The 21,389-nt window shown below is 34.2% G+C and overlaps 1 pseudogene; it reads right to left on the reverse strand.

The window, feature by feature from the left end:
* Positions 1-218: 218 nt before the first annotated feature.
* Positions 219-21,058, reverse strand: LOC121979697 (annotated as a pseudogene).
* Positions 21,059-21,389: the final 331 nt, after the last annotated feature.

Raw genomic sequence — 21,389 nt, forward strand, 5'->3', positions numbered from 1 at the left:
ACGAGGATTTTCGCTATCACTGATCTCCATCGACGTTGGCAGTGATGCTTTTACCAATTCATGAATCAATTAATAGATGAAGGCAATTGAACTTAATAACAAATTAAAAGAGATAATGGATTGTAAAACTCTTTGTTAAAGGGCAAAGTATGCAACGCCATACATAATTCACGTCACAACATGTGCACTAACCAAACTGCTAAAATTAGGAAGAGTCTCTAAGCCCACTTGGCAACAAGTGACATCAATCCTTCTCCCAGTAGCAAGGCAAAATTTGATCATGACCTGAAGTTTTACGTTACTCTGCACTTTAGGGTTCATAAAATCAACAGCGAGGAGATCGACAAGCGCCATGTAGATCAAAATTCCAGCAGCTACAGAATCTAACATTCCTTGAGTGATCAAGGACGAGCAACTATTCTCATTGTAAACGGACGATATTCCAATGCCTATCACAACCCCAGCCGGCGTCGTGAGAGAAAAGAAGAGTCCCATTGTTAGCATTGATCTCACCTTGAACCTTGCCTGTGTATATACATGATGAAATACAGTGCGGATTAATGTTGTCACCTTAAAATTATAATAGAAAAAAATGAAACACAACCAAAAGTAGTATACTTATTGCATGATTCAATCAAACATTGATACTTGTAAATAATTGCTCTCTTACAACATTTGATTGAACCAGCCAATTTACCACTTTATAACTCAAAAATTATAATGGGTCGAATTAGTTCGAGCCAATATAATCCCTTCTGGGTTCGAAAACATTAGAACTCAAAGCCAAGAACTAGATGATAAATCATAATGGTAAATAGGCATGCTATTATTAATTCATTACTATTTTTATACACTATGAATTTTAATAGTAAACTTGCAAACAAACATAATGGATGAACAATTATTGCATCTACCAATCATAGAAATGAAAAAATGCATTCACTATGAGTTTAATTCTTTTCAACTAAAGTAAAGAACTAGATGTGCAAGGTAGGCTCACTATTTTTTTCATGGTACGATTGATTGGTTATCACATTTAAGCTATGGAGTTTAATGGTAAATTCAACTTTTAAATGAATTATAAGGAAAATAAATAAATTGATTACACAGGTAACTAAACATTCATAACTGAGAACAATGTGTACCTGAGAAATGCATCATCCGAGTCCCATGCCCTCGAGGAACTGGTGAAAAATTAGGGCAACCAAGAGAGGTTTTAGGGTTGATGGAGAGTTAGATACACCCAATGAAATCCCTATGATCACGGAATGTACTGGAATTCCCAACTCCAGAACCTGTCCATTAGTTTTAAAAAAAAATAATCAAATTATTAAGAAAGATATGGAAATAATATAATTTTGAAAAATGAATGTAATTGCACCTGAGCGATAATTCGATGGCGAATTAGTTGAGTCTTTGATGATGAGTCATCCGCCCGCCTCTCTTCGCCGTAGTCGCATCCCTACATATGTGAAGCATAGGTAATTAAAGAACAGTTAGGTAATTAAACTTACTTGAAACTCTAGTGAGAAATAAAGGGTGGAGAAAATCTTTTTAGGACCGACGGCAATGAATATCGGTGGAGAAATAAAAGGTGGAGCTAGGAAATCTTTTAAAGGCCGACGGCAATGAATATCAGTGGAGAAATAAAGGGTGGGGGAAATCTTTTTAGGACCGGCGGCAATGAATATCGGTGGAGAAACAAAGGGTGGGAAAAATCTTTTTAGGGCCGGCGGCAATGAATATCCACGTTGGATTCTAGGTGTGTATTTTTATATAAAGTGGAGGCGCTAATTTTATCTAAATTTTATCAACTATGCTATATAAATCTTATTATATGTATATCAAGTCGTCAATTTGATATTGGATAAAATTTCCTATATATATCCATATCTATATCATATATACATAGTAATATTTAATTCACATATTAAAATTTATTATATATATGTTTTTTATATAATTTATATTACATATTACATATACATATTTATAAAATATATTTATGATACTATAGTTTACACATTTCCAACTATATGATTCCTATTATGTATTTTATATCATATAAAATATGGATATCCATATTTTATTTCCACATATTATAATTTATAGACATACCTTTATATTACATATTACACGTTATATATTTTATTTCTATATTCATCTTTAAAATTTCTATATATTAAGTTTTATTCCTAAATGCTAAATTCTTTAATTTCTATATATATTTTTATATAAAACCTCATACTAAATTTTTATCTCTATCCTTTATCCACATCATAATTATATAATTTTCCATATATGCATATATAATATATAATTTGTATGTGATGAAATCTTGAAATTCATTGGTTGTGTGTTTACACGTGAGGCATGTAAATTGGCATATAAATTCATTGATGGAGAGGCATGTAAGTTGGTATACAAATTCATATATTTTTATTTACTTACTAATTACATTTTCTAAATGATAAGTCCTATATATTATTCTTATAGATCTTGATATAAACCTATATCATGGTTATATAATTCTATTTAATAAATCTATATATATATATATATATATTAGCTATACATGGTAATATTTTTAATTCATATTAGAGTTTATTAATACTAAGTCATTAATTTAATATTGAATCAAATTATATATTTTCATATCATGTATACACAATAATTAACATATTATAGTTTTCTAAAAAATACACGTTCATTACATTTACTTTATATATATAATATATTATTTATATTAGTTATTAATTTAATATTGAATCAAATCTCTTATATCTGTCCATATATATCATATACATAATATTATATTATATATATATATATATATATATATATATATATATATATATATATATATATATATATATATATATATATATATATATATATATATATATAAATTCTTAATTTAATATTTATTTTATATACTTTAATATATTATTTATATGGATCAAATTTTCATATATATATATATATATATATAAAAAATATGTTCTCATATTAAATGGTTTAGTTATTATCTACACATTTCTTATATACATATTATATTACATACAATATTAAACATTTATAATTCCTATATACATATATTATAATTTCTTATATACACGTTTTATATCATATGTTTTATATTATACATAATATATTATTATATATAATTGATTAATTCATAATTATATGTTAACTTAATTAATTTAAATCTATCTATATTAATAAATTATTAATTCAATTGAACGAATCCTCTTAATTAACCATTGGTTTGCGGATATTATAGTATGTATTTGAATATGGATTGTTTTGTCTCTGATTGTAACTCATGATGGCATCACATTGCTCAAGTTGATTAATTTGTGTAGAAATAGCTCCTAAAGGACATGAGTCTTGAATATGTGTTTGAATTTTCTGGATCTTTTCTGAATTATCCATTCTTTGAGTTAACACCTTTAATTCTTGCTTCATTTCGTTTTGACTTAAAATGAGTTCTTCAATCATTTACTCCAATCTAGAAATTTGATTGTTCTGAGAAGGTTGTTGTTGAAAATTTTGTTGCCCAGGTTGGAAACTTGGTCTAGCCCCCATAGATGTCCTTGTTCTTGATTATTTCTATAAGAGAATTTTGGATGATTCTTCCACTCAGGATTGTATGTGTAACGTCCCTAGTTTTTTTTTCTTTTTTTTATAATACATAAACTGTTGACGCCACATACTTATACTTCCATAGCGGTTCTTGGTTCAAATAATATTGTTGGTTGCTACTCGGAAAACCTAATGGTTCCACTGTGCAAAAATTTTATACAAAGGTCTGAACCTTTTCCTAGCTACCATGTGTTCTTTTAAATTAAACTCGGATCGCCTACGAAACTTAACACGTTTGATCCTAAGTTTAATTTATTTGTTCTTTTAGGTTTAGACTTAGATCTCCTGCGAAACTTAACACGTTCGATCCAAATCACCTAGGCTATTACTTCCATTAAATATTAATTTCCAAAATTGGCTTCCAGGACTACATGGCGAGGCACATGGCCTTCTTGGATATGGGAACAACCACCACCGCCTAGACAAAGCCTTTTAAGGAAAGCTAATATTTAATTTCCTTAAATAACTTTAGGTCAACCAAAATGAACAATCAAATCACAAGGCAAATAAAAATAAAAGAACACAACATCGAAAACTAATTCGAAATACTAGAATCGGATGCCTCTTGTATTTGGTATTTTTACATGGAGATAAAACTAACATGATGCGGAAAACTATATTAGTTATACCTTACTTAGTAGATAATGACCTCTTGTTCTTCTACTACCGTATTCCTCTTCTAATCCCGGACGTTGTGTGGGCAACGATCTTCCGAGACGAGAACCACCAAGGCACCTTCTTCTTCCTTCCTTCAAATTTCGGCCAAGCATATCTTCTAAAGGATGAAGAACTTTTTTCACCAACCAAGCTCAAGGGATGCAAGTTTTCTCTCCTTCCTCAAGCTAGATCCGGCCACATCCTCCAAGCTCCAAGAGATAAAGGATTTCGGCCACACAAGAGGAAGAGAGAAAAGGAGAAGGGTCGGCCACACCAAGGAAGAAAAGAGGGAGAAAATATAATAGAGTTGTTCACCATGAAGTCTCCTCTACCCCCTCTTTTATAATTCTTGGTCTTGGCAAATAAGAAAAATTTAATAAAAACTTCCTTAATTCTTTTGCCATTGAAAAAAAAATTATTTAATTAAAAACAATTTTCTTCTCATCAATTATAATGGCCGACCACCACAAGCTATAAACAAGGAGAGTTTTAATTAATTAAAACTTCCTAATTTGTCTTCAGAAATTTATAAAATTTCTCCAATAATTTTAATCCCTTCATGGTTAGTAAAAAGAAAATTTTATAAATTAAAATCTTTCTTTTAAACATGTGGATAAAAAGAAAGTTATCTCTAAAAATTAAAATCTCTTTTAATCTACAAATAAGGAAAAATATCAAATCTTTTCTTAATCTCTTGTAGAAACTTATAAAAGAGAATATTTAATTTTTAAACTCTCTTTTAAATCATGAACATGGTTAAAAAGGAAAGTTTTCTTAAAATTTAAAATCCACCTTTTAATCAATAAATAAGGAAAGATTTCAAATTTTAAACTCTCTTTTAAACATGTAGATGATTTACAAATAAGGAAAGTTTTTATCAAAAATTAAAACCATCCTTTTAATCTACAAATAAGGAAAGAGATTAATCTCTTCTCTTAATCTTTTGTAGAAAGCTATAAAAGAAAATTTTTTAATTTTTAAACTCTCTTTTAAAACCATGATATCCACATAAGAAATAATTTTAATAAAAATCATTTTTAATATTCTAGTGGTCGGCCACCTAAGCTTGGGACCCAAGCTTTGGCCGGCCACCAACTTGGCTCATCCATTTGGTCTTGGTCGGCCCTAGCTTGGGTTCCAAGCTAGCTTGGCCGACCCCATTGGATGGGTAAGAAGGTGGGTATGTGGTGAGTATAAATCTCTATATACAAGAGGCTACGATAGGGACCGAGAGGAGGAATTGGTTTTGGTCTCCCGATGAAATTAAGCATCCCGTGTTCGCCCCAAACACACAACTTAATTTCATCAATAATAATTCATTCCACTAAAGAACTATTATTGAACTACCGCACCAATCCCAAATTACATTTTGGGCTCCTTCTTATTATGAGTGTGTTAGTCTCCCTGTGTTTAATATAACAAATGTCCACTAATTAAGTAAGTTACTGACAACTCACTTAATTAATATCTAGCTCCAAAAGTAGTACCACTCAACTTCATCATCATGTCGGACTAAGTCCACCTGCAGGGTTTAACATGACAATTCTTATGAGCTCCTCTTGGGAACATTATCAACCTAGATTACTAGGACACAGTTTCCTTCTATAATCAACAACACACATTATAAGTGATATCATTTCCCAACTTATCGGGCTTATTGATTTATCGAACTAAATCTCACCCATTGATAAATTAAAGAAATAAATATCAAATATATGTGCTTGTTATTATATTAGGATTAAGAGCACACACTTTCATAATAACTGAGGTCTTTGTCCCTTAATAAAGTCAGTATAAAAGAGACAACCTTTAATGGTCCTACTCAATACACTCTAAGTGTACTAGTGTAATTATATAGTTAAGATAAACTAATACCTAATTACACTACGACCTTCCAATGGTTTGTTCCTTTCCATCTTGGTCGTGAGCTACTGTTTATAATTTATAAGGTACTGATAACATGATCCTCTATGTGTGACACCACACACCATGTTATCTACAATATAAATTAATTGAACAACTACATTTATCATAAATGTAGACATTTGACCAATGTGATTCTTATTTCTAGATAAATGTTTATACCTAAAGCTAGACTTTTAGTATACATCCTAACAAATATTACATAAATGACTTGAAGAAAAATAAACATAACTAAATATGGAATTAATATAGAAGACCTTCGGGTTGTACTACCCTTATTCCGAGCTAGCTCACTGGTCAATGTCTCCTATCTCATTCGTCTCATTGTCTGGAAAAAAAAATATATAAACTGTGAGTCGAGAGACTCAGCATGTTCAAAATAATGTTATGCATTAGTTAGCGTCTATAATCTAGTGTACTTAGGGAAAGCACATCAAAGGTAACTTAAGACCTCTCTACTTACATACTATGAACACAAGCATAAGCAATGACATAAGCATGACAACATAAAGGTAAGCAAGGTAGATGAACTAAGCATAATGATAAACTAGATCATGAGCATGTCCATAGACACAGGCATAACATGAACATAATAATAAACATTATCATAAACGTAGACCAAAACATAAACATAAACGTAAACGTAAGCATACGCATAAACATAAATATGACTTGAACATACTTGCATGTGTACTTATAAACATACTGTTGTGGTGGCCTAGTTGTACTTAGCAGTACTATGACATAAGTTGTTGATCAGACAACTACCCTAGCGCTAGGTCGGTAGAGGTCCGAACTTAGGACCGGAGTCCCTCTTTATTTTGGCGCCCTCACCGGGTTTAGGTCCCCGAATCATACCACTATCTTAGAACATATCTTGTTTGATTCTGGCGCGCTCACCGTGCTTAGGTCCCTAGATCATACCATCATCCCAAAACATATCTTGTTTGATTCTGGCGCGCTCACCGGGCTTAGGTCCCCGGATCATATCACCATCCCAGAATATGATTTGGCAAGCTCCCCTGGCTTAGGTCCCCAGTTCATGACTTAACCCATAACAAGATTTGGTACGCTTTCCCGAGCTTAGGTCCCCGAGTACAACTAACCACATTTATCTCATAAGCATAGACATAAGTGTAATTATAAACATAAGGATGATCACTATATAGCCATGAATATAAACATGTACATGCACATAAACATAAGAAGGTTCATTTCAGGAGCAATTAAAGTTATCATAATGCGAAGAGGAAACATTAGTCTAACTATACTAAATACAACCCTTTTTCTAAACTAGAATCCGAAAGTCACATGTAGCATATAAAATTGATGACAAGCAAGAATAAACATAAGCTTTCATATATTAGAAATCCAAAAATACATGTAGCATGTAAAATTATCATAATATCAAGTAAGAAGAAAACATAAGCTTTCCTAATTTAGTATTTCCAAAAATACATGTAGCATGAAAAATTATCATGATATCAAATAAGAAGAAAATATAAGCTTTCCTTTAGAATTTCTAAAAATACATGTAGCATATAAAATTATCATGATATCAAGCAAGAAGAAAACATAAGTTTTCCTAATTTAGAATTTTCAAAAATACATGTAGCATGAAAAATTATTATAAGTGGGTTCATTCATTAGCATTCAAGGTTATCATAATAAGAAACAAGAAGCAACATGAACTTACCTAATCTAGAGGTTCCAAACCTAACTCAAAAACGTAAAATGAGTAGGAATAAAAAAATAAATCTAGATACTGGACAAAACAATTGTGTAAATCCAAGCTGGGGAAAATATTACATGAAAGTAATTATTCCATTTAACAAAGCAAATCACAAGCGGGTTACTCACTTATTACTTTATTCAATTTGTTTTAAAGACATGCATGAAAACAAACCTGATTTACAAATTTTAAACTAATCTTTTCTTTATGGTGAGTGACACATCTCCTTGTTGGCTAAGCATTAAAATTTAATTTAAGACAAGGTTGATTTATAACAAATCATAATTACGAAAGTTATGATATATATTTTGAATTATAATTCTAAATATGAAATTGTGCACATTTATCTCTCGGTAATAGAGGTAAAGAAGAAACATTAAGATTTTTTTAAAAACAATTACTTGTACATACTCTGCACTTTGACATGGTATTTACCTATTATAAACCCTCTTCAAAACCTTAAAGCCAACCCATACAAGCATATCTATTCTTTTATAGAGCACTGTTAACACACTTAAGCATAAAACACATATGCATATAATTTCATAAAATATCATAAACAGTATAAAATCTAGAAGCCAAAACCATACATGCACTTACTCACCCTTAACATATTAAAGTATAGCAACAAATATGTATATTATCATTAAAACATGATTGAACCTATCCCTGTAGTCCATGATTAAATTATACTATAATAGCTTAATCAAACATTTATCATATATATAAGAAAAATCCATAACATGCATGGTCATGAGACATTGTTGTCCGTATGTATCATCAAGTAATTTTCCACACCTACTACAAGTCTATAAACGGCTACAAACCCTTAAAAAGAAACTCAAGAAGAGAACTTAAATTAGAACATCAAATATCAATCCTTAGTATCCAAAATTCATAAATCATAGAAATTATCTAGAGCATTACAAGTTAGAGAACATGTCTTAAGTACTTAGCTATTACTCCTTGTCTTATCTTGAAACTCTAGTACCGGTGGAGAAACAAAGGGTGGGAAAAATCTTTTTAGGGCCGGCGGCAATGAATATCCACGTTGGATTCTAGGTGTGTATTTTTATATAAAGTGGAGGCGCTAATTTTATCTAAATTTTATCAACTATGCTATATAAATCTTATTATATGTATATCAAGTCGTCAATTTGATATTGGATAAAATTTTCTGTATATATCCATATCTATATCATATATACATAGTAATATTTAATTTACATATTAAAATTTATTATACATACGTTTCTTATATAATTTATATTACATATTACATATTACATATTACATATACATATTTATAAAATATATTTATGATAGTTTACACGTTTCCAACTATATGATTCCTATTATGTATTTTATATCATATAAAATATTTTATTTCCATATTAATTGGATATCCATATCATAATAGTTAATTCACATATTATAATTTATTAGACATACCTTTATATTACATATTAAAGGTTATATATTTAATTTCTATATTCATCTTTAAAATTTAGATGAATTTCTATATATTAAGTTTTATTCCTAAATGCTAAGTTTTTTAATTCATATATATATTTTTATATAAAACCTCATACTAAATTTTTGTCTCTATCATTTATCCACATCATAATTATATAATTTTCCATATATACATATATAATTTGTATGTGATGAAATCTTAAAATTCATTGGTTAGGTGTTTAAGGTGAGGCATGTATGTTGGCATATAAATTCATATATTTTTATTTACTTACTAGTTAGATTTCTAAATGATAAGTCCTATATATTATTCTTATAGATCTTGATATAAACCTATATCATGGTTATATAATTCTATTTAATAAATCCATATATATATTAACTATACATGATAATATTTTTAATTTATAGTAGAATTTATTAATACTAAATCATTAATTTGATATTGAATCAAATTTATATATTTTCATATATACATAATAATTATCATATTATAGTTTTCTAAAATATACACATTCATTACATTTACTTTATATAAATAATATATCATTTATGAGGAGTGATCTCCTGCGCGCTCGCATAGTTCGTGACTGTGCGCGCGCGCAGGAGATCGTTCAGTTTTTTTTTTGATTTTTTTAATATTTTAAATTAAAAAAATCAATTAAAAAAATTAACATTTCCTCTTATAAATTTTTAATATATTAATATATCTCCTCAACATATTACAATACTCAATAAATACTTAAATTTATTTTATTTAAAATTTTTTTTAAACCAAAAACTATAACCTAATTAGGAAGCCTGAACCTTAGAGGTAAAATCTAAAAAAATAACTTAAAAATTATAATCCAAAGCCTGAACCCTAGAAATAAAATTTTAAAAAAATATTTTAATTATTTTTTTAATTCAAAAATTAAAAAAATTAAAACAGTGATATCCTCTACGTGCGCACTATGCACAAGGGCGCGCAGGATATCGAAATTTTATCATTTATATTAGTCATTAATTTAATATTGAATCAAATCTCTTATATCTGTCCATATATATCATATACATAATATTATATATATATATATATATATATATATATATATATATATATATATATATATATATATATATATATATATATATATATATATATATATATAGTGAGAGAGAGAGAGAGAGGATAGAGGTAGGGCTATAACTATAACAGCTATGTGGATGAGAAGGAAGCAGCGATATTAAACTTGGAGAGAAATCAACTTTGCCTCCTATTTGTTTTTAAATTTTATTTCAATTTCATATGTTTGTAAAATTGGAACGTTACCTCTCAAATCTATTCCATTTCCTAGCCAAAATGTTTTTGCAAATATTATAATAGGAGAAATGAAATTTTCAAAAACTTAAGGGTCGGAGAGTGAGATTGAGATTTCTGATTTCCACGTAAACTTTAAAAGTATGTGATGTAATTAATACGTTTTAGCAGAATTTCAAATTTGTATATAGAACCATGCAAGTTTACTTTTCGAGGCTTAATATTTCTTTAAAATTTTATAGCAAAAGTTAAAAGGGCATCTACAATTATAAAAAAATTATAAAAAAAATAATACCTTACTATATTTTTCATACAAGATATCCCTATTCTAGTACTATTACAGCAACTAACAACAATGAAATAGTTGTTTTAATAAATTAAAAATAAAAATTTGATTAAAAAAATTATACATAGGGTATTTTTTATATCAATTTTCTACTAAATTGGTTAAAATTAGTCAAATTTATTAAAATCATTTAAACACGGTCAAAGTTATCATAAAATTGTTGTAATAATTAATTAGCCATTATAACATTGTAATAATATTGTTAAAGGATTTTGATAAGTTTGAGTAATTGTAATTATGTTGGTAAAAAATTTTTGATATAAAAGTCACTATGTTTAAAATTTTTAACCAAGTTGAATTATTATTTTTATATATTATAATAGTGGTACCAAAGTGAATATAACACCTATTAATACGAGACGAATAATAAGGAGAGAAAAAGAAATAATATGAGAGCGATAATAAAATTTATTGTTCATTAATATTTATCTTAAGGACAGTACCATATATAATATTTATGAAGTATTTTGTCAATTAATTAATTGATAAATAATAGAATTATTCTAAGAATTATTATAATAATTATAAAGAATTATTTTAATAATTCTAATATTAATTTGATTTGATGATTTGATTCAGATAATGACTTAGTAAAGATATCAGTAATTTAATATTCAATAAAAATATAAAAGATGAATAACTGTTAACTTGTTATACGTTCATAAATAAAATAAACATTAATTTTTATATATTTAATATGAGTATGAAAGATAAGATTAGCGGTAAGATATATTACTACAACAATAATGAAAATAAAGGTATTTGAATATGAAAAATATGATAAATGTCATTTTTATAAAAAAATTAAAAATCTTTTTGACTATTATAATTAAAGACATTCTTTTGATTTTGGCCATGATTTTTTTATACTTTTATTATTATTATTATTTGGCTTGTTTTAAAAAAATATATATTTATTCAACATTATAAAAAAATTAAGATTAAAAATTGAAAAGGATTTTTTTAAAAAAAATCCTTCAAAATAATACTCCATACCAAAGATACTTTTATTCCAGCCAAATAATGTTAGTACGATATTAAAATAATAGCCTATGGATGTAGTCAAGTGACAAAAGGTGATTCGCTCGCCCCCAGTGCCTCCGTCAATCTATTCCTAGGCCAACACAAAGGAGATAAATCACGGGTGGCTACTAGCCATTAGTGTAAATGGGCAAGACATGGGGGAGATTATGCTCGGTCACGCCGAGTTTCGACCCCAAGACCTCATGTGATAACACCATATATCTTAACCATCGCACCGTCCCAAAAGGACTACCTACGGATGTAGTCAAGTCGGTACTCAGGCAGGATTTATCAGCATGAGGCATAGTTCAATCCTGACATATCTAAATATCATTTTAGATTATCTTATATCCACTATTTAGAAAAATAACTTGGCTAAAGTTGAAAGCCCTTATAATTTATCCCTATAAGATCATAAGAAATCGTTAAGATAATGATTTCACTTTTATACCACCAGTTATAATGTATAATAGTTAATTAATGATTCTTATTTTGATTAAATTCAAATAATTTTAATTAAGTTGATAAAATATTTTTTTATATAGCAGTATTTTTTATATAATTTTTTAAACCAAATTAAATTAATTTATTTTTATACGTTAGAGTAGCTATTTAATAATTATTAGCTGATATATTAGATTGGATATCCTTTAATTTTGTTTTTTTTTAATTGACGATTATGATAATTAGGTAAAATTTGCAAACTTATAATATCACAACTAAATTTAATATTAGGAAAAGAGAGGTGAAAAAAAAAATCATCTATTTTTTTCTTCGAAATCATAGCTCTCTACTTTGATTTTTTATTATTATTTTTTTTAATGAAAGGGTCCTATCTTTAACCAACACATATATAATTATTCAACTATCTTACATATTATTCTTATTATTATATCTTATATATATATTTACCATCTAAATCCTGCACTAGCGGAGGGGTGTAGCCCCTACGATTTTATAATTATTATAATCTAAATGATAGATGAATAGAATTATATCAGCATTATAGTAACTATAAAATTATAGTTGTTATATATATAACATACACTATTTAGAATTAAGTAAAATAAAGAGAAATAATAACAAAAATAATATAATAAAGAACAGTTAGGTAATTAAACTTATACATGAATTATTAATGAGGTGTAGCGCTCTTTTAATAAAAACTTAAAGTGATATGTTCTGATTTAAAAAAAAAACATATAGGAGTATAGTGAAAAACCCGGGAGAGTTTACCTTAATATCAATAACATTAGCGGAATAAATTATTTTAGGGAAAGAGCATACTAAGGTGATCTCGTTTGAGGCATGAAGTTGGAAAGTCAGAGAGGTGACAATTCTACTAACAAGATGAAGATCTTGCTATCTACAAAACAAAACTAAGACCAGGGAAGGGGTCCGTGGTATTGACCCTCCGACGCTTAAGTAAGAAACAAGAGAGGAAAAAGTGAGTACTAAGGATCAAGAATTTTTCTCATGTCTTTCATCGTATATGGCATCCATTTTTTATACCTTTTCGGGCGACCTTCCATATTCTCATGTTTAATGTTATTGATTACCGACAGAGGATGTCTTTGTCTTGTCTTCTTCTCATTTAATGATAGATAGAGTGTTTTATTTGATTTTCTCCTCCCATTTATTATCCGTTGTTTCCTCTCCTATCATTTTATTGATTCGTTGTATATAATGCCAACGCCCTTCTTTTGAGCCGGACAGGTGCCCCTCTCAGCTCGGGCTCCCAGCCCGCTTATCTTATTTTCCTGCCGATCGGGTTAACTGTACTCACTTACTCAGATGGCCGATCGGACAAGGGAACCTCTGATCGGCCAATGAACCGCTTCCCCGATGCAGTTGAGCCTCGCTTAAGCGCTGGTGTTGACCACCTTGACTCTGACCTACACCATGGCAATTGACTCGTGTCATGTAGGCTCTTATCGCTGTATCACAAGTCTCCCCTTCAAGTCTAGTCGAAGGAGGCTGAAAGTTTGACTGATTGGACAAGATGTGTCTTAGGCGACTCTAAATCCCGTGTGGCCCAAATGCTATAGTATCCGAACAGACTATGCTTGATCTATAATTACTAGGTGACCCACAAGCCAACGCCACTCAGCTGCATTTTTCCGTTGTTGGGTTCAGCCTAGTGGCACGTTCATTGTACTGATCGGGATCGTTCCTTTTGTCGATCGGGCTCGTTCCTGGTGTCGATCGATAAGATGAGCAGCAATACTTGGCAAATTATCTTCCGTTATGTATTTCCTAGGGCGAGTCCGGTCGCGACTAACGTCATCCAAATTTCTTGAAGATCATACAAATCCCTACTAATTATGAACAAGCACGCGGTCATACCTGTTGGAGCACTTCCAATGGTCCGTGGGACCATGTGTTTTGGTGTTTGGGCAAAGGGTTTAAGTTAGGTTCACTCTTTTTATTTGATATGTGTACTTGAGTTGTGCAGGACTGCATGATACACATGTGACTCAGGTTGACGGCTTCGGGTCCGGTGAAGGATGGAGCATCCGAGGGACCGTGGACAAGGCAGCGAGGACAAGGGCCGAGGGAAGCGACTTTGAGGCATATGCAAAGGATGACATTGGGGACGAGCCGCGGGCTTGAATGCATCCGAGAGACGAGCCAAAGGAAGTAGGCTTGAAGGCAAGAGATCAAGGCTGCAAAGAAGCATCAAGTGAGTCATAAGGGTGAGGGTACGAGTGCACGAGAGATTGTACTCAGAGTAAAATCCTAGTTTTAGGGTTTTACTGTAGTGTCACTGTAGCAGTACTATAGCGCTACTGTAGCAGTCGACTACATGTTTTAGCAGTCGACTGATGCAGTTGACCGCGCAGTCGACTAGGTGCGAACAGAATGGTTCTGTTCGTTCAGTCAGTGTGGATCAGTCGACCGCATGTTTTGGCAGTCGACTGCACTAGTCGACTGCAGATTTTAGCAGTCGACTAGTATCAAGCCGTTGGGATGTAATGGTCGAATTTCCACAGAGGGCAGTTGACTGCATATTTTGGCAGTCGACTGGTAGGCGGAGTTTTTAACCCGTGACCTATATAACCAAAGCTTAGGAGCTTGGTTATAGTTGACAAAATAGAGGTGGTTAATCTCTATTAGTAGTCTACCTATGCCCTAGCTTGTAAAGAGTCCTTGGTGAGAGTTGTGGTGAGGTTTCTCCACCCACAAGGAGCTACGTGAGCTAGCAGGAGGTCTTCCGAGGAGTAATCCACCGACGGATAAGGATCGTCCACCTCAAGGACACGCCATGGAGTAGGAGCTTTATCTCCGAACCACGTAAATGATCGTGTAGCTTGGTTTGCATTCTTTCTTGTCTTTAGTTTAAATTTCTTTTAGCTTGTTTGTTTTAGTATTATTCCGCTGCGTAAGCTAACATCGTAGGAGAAGCGATCAATTTGGGGGCACCATCTATCCAACCCCCTTTAAGCCGGCCGACCGATCCCCTACAAGTGGTATCAGAGCGAGGTCGCTCTCTGTCGGACTAACCGCCGAGGAAGCAAAGATGACCGGCTTGATAGAACCGCCAAAGTTTGAAGGTGGAGGCTTATGGGACTTCACATATTGGATGATGAAGATGGAGGTCTTCTTCAACACGGATTGGGACACCATGATGGTGGCCAAAGAGCCGTTCGAAGTTCCGAAGGACAAGAAGGGAAAGAGACTCCGACCGCGTCATTGGACGGAGGAGCAAACCTCACGGTCAAAGGCAAATTCAAAGATAATATCAATTTTAATTGATATTTTACCTAATGACATGATGAGTCGTGTAGGTGAATATGAGAACGCCCATGATTTATGGAGCAAGATAAAGAAGGTTTCATGGGAAGAACCTTTGTCTGCACAAGAGGAGGAAAAATCTGAAGAAACGGATGAAGAAGCTCAAGTAGAGAAGGATCAATCGGATGTGGAGACCAATTCAACATCAAAAGAAGAAGAGGAAGTGAATTTGGTCACATTTAAGGAAAAGGATAAAGAAAGGTCATCCATAAGTGTGGATGAGAAAGATATAGCATCTACATCCTCAAAGGTTGAAGAAGAATCCAAGACAAGTGAAGAAGAAGAAATCTTGGAAGAAGTCAACCTAGTGAGCACCTCCACCGAAGCAAAGTCAAAAGATCACATTGTGTGCTTCGGATGCAATGAAAGGGGACATTACAAAAGTAGATGTCCAATGGGTAAGAAAGTAACTCCTAAACCCACTCAAATTATTTTAGATACTAATTTGGGTTGTAGGAATGATGGTGCCAAGAAGAAGAAGGAGAAGAAACACATCATATGCTTCACATGTGGAGAGAAGGGTCACTACCACACTAAATGCCCCCAAAAGGGGGGAAATCAAGAAGCTTGCACAATTGAAGAAATGGGAGAAAGAGAAAAAGAAGAAGAAAAGCTTAAGTCAAGGGTGAGCTTCAAAGGTAAGGGAGGTATACCCTAATTTGAATTGTAATTCAAATTTTCATTATTCCTAGCATGCTAAGAAAAATAATGATTATCATTATATAGCAATGAAAAATTTTGGGTTCAAATATCATGATAGAAGTAGGGTTAATGTAGATCCAAACCCTAAGGCACCTACTCATGATAAAATTAGAAATGGTAGACCTAAGGAGATCCAAGACATTAATCCCAAGAAAGGGAGACATATGCTTAGAAAGGGTAGGTCTAGAAATGTCCATAGTAGACATGTTGACTCTAGGTTTAGGAACCTAGAAAGGGAAAATCAAGTTTTGAAGGCAAAACTTGATAAGTTGGAGAAAACCCTAGAAAGATTCAATGTTGGATCTAAGGGTTTAGGTATGGTGTTGGGTAGCCAAAGACCCAACAATGATAGATCTGGTTTGGGAAACCGATATAGTGTCTCCAATGCTAAAGGAAAGTCATATGCTAGAGTTGCATATGACTATAGCAAGGAGAAGCCAATAAATGGCAAGGGAAAGTCATTTAATGGCAAGGTTAAATTAATCAAGGACAATGTGTCCAAGATTAAGAAGGTTAGTTTTGTAGGCCAAGTGTCACCGGAGGTGCACCGATGTGGCCTAGCTATTGTGGATGTGTCACCTAGAGAGGTGGCTAAGGTTAAGAGCTCTAGGGGGAGCTCTAAGAGTCGATTTGGGACCCATGGCCAATGGATCTCAAGTGGGGTTTACTTGGGAGTCTAGGTTGGGTCATGGATTGTGCCAAGTGATTTGGAGATGGACTTGAGTCTAAAACCTAGGGATTTGGCACAATTGGGTTGTGTTTCATACAAAGAAATATGACATTTTGGTCATATAGCATGATAATTGATTTTGGATGTATAGATGTCATACAAACCAATACTAAGGATGCATTGTGGGTTAGTATGGGCAAATACATCTAGAGGAAGCCAAAACTAGGACTTTAGGTCAAAGTTCTATTGAACCATTTAAGCTAGTTTTCGATTTTGTGTCAATCTTGGGATTGGTGATAGATACATTTTCGAATGTATTTTTCTCAAGTAGACATGGGTAAAACAGACCTCACCACAAAATTTGGAGATTTTTGGAGGTCTATGGAATTATTGGTGCATTTCTGAAATTGGGTCAGAAATGTTGAAAAAGGCTAAAAAAGTGTGACAGTCGACTGCTAGTTTTAGCAGTCGACTGCACCAGTCGACTGCATGTTTTAGCAGTCGACTTGCATTGAACAGAAGCATTCTGTTCGCTCAGCTAATAGCGACCAGTTGACTGGTACTTCTTGCAGTCGACTGATATCAGTCTGAAATTGTTTTCAGCATTGGGTTTTGACCGAGTCAACTTGTACAGGTGTATAAAATCCATGGGGGATTAATACATGAGTTTAAGATCAATTTGGATGATAAGTTTTCAACAATTGGGATATTGTTGGAGAACTTTTTGGATGTTAGGCAAAGGGGGAGAAGTAAGGTTAAGTTGGGAAAACCTTAGTGCCTTTGCGTAAGGTGAGTCTTATAGGTTCTTAAAAAGTCCTGTGGTAAAATCCTAGCTCAATTGGGAGCTTAAGTGAAGGGGGAGCCTTAAGATAGGTCCTTAAAAAGCCTGTGGTAAAATCCTAACTTAATGGGGAGTATAGGTGTAGGGGAAGCCTTGGGATAGGTTCCAATGCATGATGCATTGTTTCGGCGGTGTAAGTCCAAGTGTGTAACCTTGGCAACGTAAGTCCATTCGGCGGTGTAAGTCCAAGTGTATAGCCTTAGCAACGTAAATTCATTTGTTTTAGCATGTTTATTTGCTATTATATTTTCCCCAACTTAAACGTATTGCCAAACATCAAAAAGGGGGAGATTGTTGGAGCACTCCCAATGGTCCGTGGGACCGTATGTTTTGGTGATTGGGCAAAGGGTTTAAGTTAGGTTTACTCTTGTTATTTGATAAGTGTACTTGAGTTGTGCAGGACCGCAGGATACACATGTGACTCAGGTTGACGACTTCGGGTCCGGTGAAGGATGGAGCATCCGAGGGATCGTGGACAAGGCAGCGAGAACAAGGGCCGAGGGAAGCCACTTTGAGACATACGCAAAGGATGACATTGGGGACAAGCCGCGGGCTTGAATGCATCCGAGGGACAAGAGTCAAAGGAAGTAGGCTTGAAGGCAAGAGGTTAAAGCTGCAAAGAAGTATCAAGTGAGTCATAAGGGTGAGAGTACGAGTGTATGAAAGATTGTACTCGGAGTAAAATCCTAGTTTTAGGATTTTACTGTAGCGTTGTTGTAGCAGTAATGTAGCGCTACTGTAGCAGTCGACTGCATGTTTTAGCAGTCGACTGATGCAGTCAACTAGGTGCGAACAGAATGGTTATGTTCGTTCTGTCAGTGTGGATCAGTCGATCGCATGTTTTGGCAGTCGACTGCACCAGTCGACTGCAAGTTTTAGCAGTCGACTGGTATCGAGCCGTTGGGATGTAATGGTCGAATTTCCACAGAGGGCAGTCGACTGCATATTTTGGCAGTCGACTGGTAGGCGGGGTTTTCAACCCGTGACCTATATAACCAAAGCTTGGGAGCTTGGTTATAGTTGACGAAATAGAGATGGTTAATCTCTATTAGTAGTCTACCTGTGCCCTAGCTTGTAAAGAGTCCTTGGTGAGAGTTGTGGTGAGGTTTCTCCACCCACAAGGAGCTATGTGAGCTAGCCGGAGGTCTTCCAGGGAGTAATCCACCGACGGATAGGGATCGTTTACCTCAAGGACACGCCGTGGAGTAGGAGCTTTATCTCCGAACCATGTAAATGATTGTGTATCTTGGTTTGCATTCTTTCTTGTTTTAGTTTAAATTTCCTTTAGCTTGTTTGTTTTAGTATTATTCCGCTGCATAAGCTAACATCGTAGGAGAAGTGATCAATTTGGGGGCGCCATCTATCCAACCCCCTTCAAGCCGGCCGACCGATCCCCTACAATACCCTTTTAATTAATTGCATTAAATGCTATCCGGTGACAGCAAGACACGTGTCCCTTGCTGCCGCCGCATGCTAGAAGTGACAGGCGGACATTCGCTTGTAACGAGACGTGTGACTTTTGTAACCTTGGATTAGACGGCTGAGGTCGATCGGCTACAAGGTTTATAAACCTCGCGTGCTTCATCCTCTTCCTCACTTTTGCATCTTCGTCTTCGTCTATGAGCATCTTGGTGACACCGCGCTCTTCGATCCTTCTCCAACAATCTTCGCGTTCTCTCTATTAAGCCATCATCTCCTTACAATCGAAGTTATTCATCGCACTTAGTGTTCTCTTTTCCAGTCGAGTTTCTTCGTGTCCTCTATGATTTCTAATGGCAAGCTCTTCTCAATCTCCAGTCTTCGTCCCCGGGCTCTGGTATACGTCCATTGAGTCCCGGTTCGACGGAGACGATGCTGAGAATTTGAGAGCTACCTTTGAGATCCCATTCGAGTATCAAATTGGTCTTCCTTCGGCTTTTGACAGCCTGAACGAGCCGCCTCCGGGTTTTGTATGTTTTTAGGGACCAATTTACTGTCGATCTACAGTTCTCGATCCACCCTTTTTTTTTGCCATTTGTAAATATTTTCGCATTTCTCTTCATCAACTGGTGCCGAACTCCTTTCGATTGTCGTGCGGGGTCGTTATTTTGTTCCTCCTACATGACATTCCTCTTACTCTTCGGCTCTTCCACTATTTCTATTATCCCAAATTGTTCGAGCCGAGGACTTTTCTTTTTCAAGTCCGAGTGGACTTAGTTTTTTTTAATAAGATGTCGTCTTCCAACAAACATTGGAAGGGATACTACTTTTTCGTTCGATTTCCCTAACGGTCGGACTTCTTGACCAGGTGACAATTAGAGGTGTTGAACCCTCTAGAGCTCAATAGATACAAGAATCGCTCGGACTATCTCCATGTAGCTTCCTGCTTGGTCGGTCAAAAATATAATATACACAAGTTAATGTTGGAGGGTGTCTTCTACGTGTTTGGTCTGAGCCCGATTCACATAAGGCTTCCGTCCAGCCTAGGTACGCTCTTTCTTGGTATAACTTTTGAATCTAACTGATTTTTTCCTTTTCTTTTGCAGCCCAAGTCATGTTGCGTGCTCGTCTGGCTGGCAAAGGCAAGCTTGCGATGATGAGATCAATGCGGCGGTCGTGGTCAAATTGTAAAGTCGAGGTTTGCATCCGGTCGGTCCTCAGGAAGATCCACTCAGAGAGAGCGCAGGAGCCCCAGCTCAAGGGAGCGAAGGGGTAGCCAGTCGTACAATCGACGATGTAGTGATTATTACAGCAAATCCCCCACCCGAGCAATGTTTAACAATTCCAGTTGCCGATGCCTCAAAATCGTCTTCTTCAGGGGAGCCTTTGATAAGCCAGAAAAGGCACCGCGCAGAGACAACTGCTTGGGCAACAACCTCTGATACACAAACTTCAACCAGGACAAGCCCACGTTTGTCATCTGAGCGGGGTGAAACCTCCACACCTGTGCCTGAGCAAGTGACGGTCATCCCCCATACTTCTCTTTTATCCAATCGGACATCATCCTTATCCGGTCTACCACAAGGAACCATCTGTATGCCACTAGTCGCTTACCTACCACCGTCGAAGACCCAGAAGTCTCACATCTGCCCAACATTAACGTCTCAGTCGGGTGGCAGAGCAACCTCGGCCCCGTCTGCTCCGAGTGGCCAGTGCCACATAACGACGATCATCCTTCTACCGACGGATGAGTGGCGCGATTCGGACAGCGTTGGAGCCTAGGCCCCAGAGCACCAGATAATCATCTAGGGTCCGATCGAACAGATATAGGCCGATGCACAGGTCCGTGCGGTGGTCATG

The sequence above is a fragment of the Zingiber officinale genome, chromosome 5A (genome assembly GCF_018446385.1).
Source record: "Zingiber officinale cultivar Zhangliang chromosome 5A, Zo_v1.1, whole genome shotgun sequence".
Taxonomy (NCBI): Eukaryota; Viridiplantae; Streptophyta; class Magnoliopsida; order Zingiberales; family Zingiberaceae; genus Zingiber; species Zingiber officinale.